The sequence below is a fragment of the Piliocolobus tephrosceles genome, chromosome 21 (assembly GCF_002776525.5).
Source record: "Piliocolobus tephrosceles isolate RC106 chromosome 21, ASM277652v3, whole genome shotgun sequence".
Classification (NCBI taxonomy): Eukaryota; Metazoa; Chordata; class Mammalia; order Primates; family Cercopithecidae; genus Piliocolobus; species Piliocolobus tephrosceles.
The window spans coordinates 23,096,240-23,101,417 of record NC_045454.1 but is presented as its reverse complement, the minus strand read 5'-3'; the positions used below and the strand labels follow the sequence as shown (position 1 = coordinate 23,101,417).

The following is a 5,178-nucleotide window of genomic DNA, read 5'->3' as shown; positions in this document are numbered from 1 at the left end:
CTGGGATTGCAGGCATGAGCCACCGCGCCCGACCTCTTGCTTGAATTCTGATACCCGCTGCATGGATGCTCTCATCTGGTCAGGCTCTGATGCCTCACATAGGGTTGTCCTCTTATGCGGAGCACTTGTTTACCTCCTCGTGATCAGACACCCCACACTAGCTGTCATCCTACACGAATGCTTTCCACACTCCAATGCTCCGATACGCCAAGCTGGGCTGGCCATCAGCAGGGAGGCCCTCTTATCCAACTCAGGTTCCAATGCTCTGCGTCAGTCACCAAACCTCACCCTGGCTATCTCTGACACCCCAGGCTAGGCCATCCCCACCCCTCCCACGTGGATACCCTCCTCACCTGCTTCAGAATGGCAGGGCTTCCCTGCTGCTCTGTGTGGATGTCTGCCTTGCTTGGTCCCACCTAATCACTTTTAAATGGATTTGTTCAGGAAGAGAAAGAAACGGAAGAAGTGGGGAAAGAGAAAGAAATAAGGAAGACTCTTATTTTAGAATCAAGGGGTGAACATGCAGTTTTGTTACAAGCCTTCTATGATGCTATGGTTTGGGGTATGAATGGTCCTGTCATCCAGGTAGTAAGTATGGTACCCAATAGGTAGTTTCTCAGCCCTTGCCTCCCCACCTTTCTCCCCTCTCTAGCAGTTTGCATTGTCTATTTTTCCCATCTTTATGTCCATGTGTACCAAATGCTTAGCTCCCACTTACAAGTGAGAACCTGCAGTATTTGGTTTTCTCTTTCTTGGTCAGTTGGCTTAGGAAAATGTCCTCCAGCTGCCTCCATGTTGCTGCAAAGGGCATGATAACATTATTTTTTTTTCCATGGTGTGTATGTACCACATTTTTTTTTTCTTTTTTTTTTTTTTTTTTTTGAGACAGAATCTTACTCTGTCACCCAGGCTGGAGTGCAGTGGCACGGTCCCAGCTCACTGCAAGCTCTGCCTCCCAGGTTCACACCATTCTCCCGCCTCAGCCTTCCTACTAGCTGGGACTACAGGCACTCGCCACCATGCCCAGATAATTTTTTTTTTTTTTGTATTTTTAGTAGAGACAGGGTTTCACCGTGTTAGCCAGGATGGTCTCCATCTCCTGACCTTGTGATCCACCTGCCTCGGCCTCCCAAAGTGCTGGGATTACAGGCGTGAGCCATGCACCCGGCACATTTTCTTTATCCAGCCCATCACTGGTGGGCACCTGGAAAAGCCCATTTTCTTATAAACCCATTCTAATCAGACTTTGTCCCATCCCTCCACCAAAACTGCTCCCAGCAAGTTAACTATGACCTCCACAATGGTTGATTATCAGAGCTCACTCAACAGAGCTCTTCCTCCTATGCCTGGTTCACTTGGGTTTGAGGATACACATTCTCCTGGTTTCCTTCCTGCCTCATGGAACTAACTGCCTAAGTAGAGAAGCCACCAGCCCGTGAACCTAAGACACTAAAACCCTGAAGTGTGTGGACCGCATTCCTGAATTAAAGGCTACCAAAAATGTCACTGTCATGACATACTCACCCCAGATATATACAAAGCAGTTAGATGGGAACAAAATTAAAGGGATAATTATTCATTATAAAACTACTACCTTCACCAGAGGCCAAGGTTAAAATAATAATCTAAACACTAATCTGGTTCTTAGTTTTAATCCATTTTCTTTAAAACGCTCGTCACCATTTAGAAACCTGCACAAATGAATGCTAATTCATATCACTGAAGTGAAAGAGAAAGGGGCTTTTTTGTTTTAAATGTTTTTCTGATTTTTTTTTAAATTAACACTCCTAACCTATTTCATGTTTAAAATCTTCTCTGCTGAGGCCCAAGTTAGGTTTCCCAATGGAACAAGAATACAGCTCCTGGGAATTAGGGCAAAATGGCTTGTTAAATGAACAAAGACAGAGGCTGAAATACAAATATTTTGTGAAGTGTTCATATTTTATCAGCCAAAGTGAGCTATAGCAAATCATCACATGTCTAAAAAATGTAGAGATTACTGGGAGCTGCTCGTTTTACATAGAGTCGACCTTCTGTTGCTTTAATGACCTGATCTGAAATAACCTGGCAGGCTCAGCATCAGCCCCAGGGTCTGTGTCAGCAAAGGAACCCACTCTGTCCGTCACTGACATGACGCACGCGCCTGGCTGCCACTCACCAGCAGGGGGCACTGCGCCGGGGCCTTTCTGTAGGCAAAACCACTCAAAAGCTGAAGATTGAGAAACACGTATTCCCGGAGACTGAAAAATGTGCGTCCCTGTCACCATCTCTGACAAACTCATTGCCACACAATCGACAGGACATCTTCATGTGTGCCGTCATAACAATATCCAATATAGGGTGTTCTGAGGCTCAGAGCCTATCCCAGAATTACAAATAAAATAGCATCGTAGTGAAGCCGCAAATACCGAGTCTATCTGAAACCCTTTCAGTGAACATGATTTTTTATTTTATTTTATTTTATATTTTGAGATAGGGTCTGTCTCAGTCACTCAGCCAAGAGTGCAGTGGCACAATGATAGCTCACTGCAGGCTTGAACTCCTGGGACTCAAGTGATCCTCCCACCTCAGCCTCCTGAGTAGCTAGGACTATGGCATGCACCTCCATGCTCAGCTGAATTTTTTTTATCTTATTTTTTGTAGAGACAGGTTCTCACTTTGTTGCCTAGGCTGGTCTGGAACTCCTGACCTCAAACAGTCTTCCTACCTCAGCCTCCCAAAGTGCTGGGATTACAGGCGTGAGTTACTGCTCCCGGTCAACATCTACATTTTATATTTGGGGAAAGTGGGGCCCATATATTACGTATTTTGTGATATATGAGAGACAAAATAAGAATTTTAATTGCATTGAATATTTAAAAGACTGTAATGGCTGACCCATAAAACAGGATTTTATCAACCATTTCCTCTCTAGTGAACCACTCCTATCAGCACAAATTTTCCCCATGTCAAAAAAAAATAAGTTTTGGCTGAGTGCAGTGGCTCATGCCTGTAATCCCAGCAGTTTGGGAGGCCAAGGTGGGAGGACCACTTGAGGTCAAGACTTGAAGACTTATCTGAGCAACATAATGAGACTCCTGTCTCTACCAAAAGAAAATTAAAAATCAGCTGGACATGGTGGCATGCACCTGTAGTCCCAGCTACTAGGGAGGCTAAAGGGGGAGGATCACTTAAGCCCAGGAGTTTGAGGCTGCAATGAGCTGTGATTGCATCACATCACTCCACTCCAATCCCTATGTCCAAAAAAAAGAAGAAAAAAAAAGTTTTATCTTTTCTTTCCCCTCTCATTACTGCCCCATTTCTCTCTCTTTCCCCATATAGTGAAGTTGTGTGGTAAACACACTCTAAGATGAGTATTCACATCCTTGAATAAACTCCTCCCCTTGAAGGAGGACATATTTTGCTTGAGTGTGAGCAAAGCTGTGACTTGCTTCTAACCAACTGTATACAGCAAAATCAATAGGATGTCATTCCCAAGATTACTTTACATACTATTAAGACACCATTTTGCTATCAAACTCACTCTAACACTGTCTCTCAAGATAGTTCTGAAGAAATGAGCAGCCAAGATGGGAGGCCAATCTACCAAGAAGCTAAAGACAACCTCTAAGAGCTGAAAGCAGCCAGCAATAAGCCAGGACCCTCAGTCCCACAACCGCAAGGAAATGAGTTCTATCACCAACCTGAGTGAGCTTGAAAGCACCTTCTTCCCCAGCTGAGCCTCCAGATTAGAACACATTCAAGCCAATCGCTTGACAGCAGCCCTGTGAGACCCTAAGAAGAGGATCCAGTTAATCTGTGCCCAGACTCTTGTGAGATAATAAATGCATGTTTTCTTTTAAGTCACTAAGTTTGTGGTAATTTTTTATGCAGCTGTGTTTAGGGATTTCCCAATACCACTCTCAGCTTCAATGATCACTAGAAGGACTCATAGAATTCAGCAGAGCCATTACACTCATGGTTACAGTTTATCACAACGAGCAGATACAGATTAAAATCATCAATGAAAAAAAGATGCATAGGGCAGAGTCGGGAGAGACCAGGCATCAGTTTCCAGTTGTTCTCTCACCGTAGAGTCATGTAGACAGCACTTAATTCTCCCAGCAATGATGAATGACAGCTCCCACAGAGTATTACCAAACAGGGAAACTCACTGAAGCCTTTATGTCCAGGGCTTTTATTGAAGGTTGGTTACCTAGGCATGGCTGACTGCCTGCATGGCTGACTCCAGTCTCCAGCACCTCCAGAGATTGAGATCATACTGGGTAGTACAAGGCCCCTGCCATCAATCACATTGTTAACGTGAACTATCTTACATGGCCCAAGGCCTCAGATAAACAAAGACACTCTTAACAGACAGGAGATTCCAGGAGATTAGAGGTTGTCTCCCAGTAGCCAGGCAAGGACCAAACCTTTCTTTGGAATGTGGAAGAATCAGACTACCTAAACCTGCTGAATCCTTTATAGCACAGCAGAAATAGATAACTAATAAAGATTTTGGTACCTAGAAATAGGGTGCTGCTGTGGAAGTGGTTTTGGAATAAGGTAGTGGGTGGAGGCTAGAAGAATTGTGATGAGCATCATAGAAAAAGTATAAATTGCTTTAAATAAGCCATTAATAGAAATCTGGACTTGGAGAATGCTACCGGTGATGGTTCAGAAGGAAGTGAGGACCATGTTATTAGAAAATGAAAGAAGGAAAGGCTGGGTGCAGTGGCTCATGACTGTAGTCCCAGTACTTTGGGAGGCCAAGGCAGGTGGATCACTTGAGGTCAGGAGTTCGAGACCAGCCTGGGCAAAATGATGAAATCCCATCTCTACCAAAAAAAAAAAAAAAGAAGAAGAAGAAGAAAAAAAGAAAAAAGAAAAAAAATACAAAAATTAGCCAGGCATGGTGGTGGGTGCCTGTAATCCCTGCTACTCAGGAGGCTGAGCCAAAGAAATCATCTGAACCCAGGAGGTGGAGGTTGCAGTGAGCCAAGGTCATGCCTCTGCACTCCAGCCTGAGTGACAGAGTGAGACACTGTCAGGAAAGAGAGAGAAGAAAGAAAGAGAAGAGAAGAGAAGAAGAAGAGGAGGAGGAGGAGGAGGAAGAAGAAGAAGAAGAAGGAGGAGGAGGAGGAGGAGGAAAGAAGGAGGAGGGGAGGAAGGCAGGCAGGCAGGCAGGAAGGAAGGAAG

General features: G+C 44.5%; 1 pseudogene; it reads right to left on the bottom strand.

The window, feature by feature from the left end:
- Positions 1–2,015: 2,015 nt before the first annotated feature.
- Positions 2,016–5,178, bottom strand: part of LOC111553941 — a 51,937-nt pseudogene continuing 48,774 nt past the window's right edge.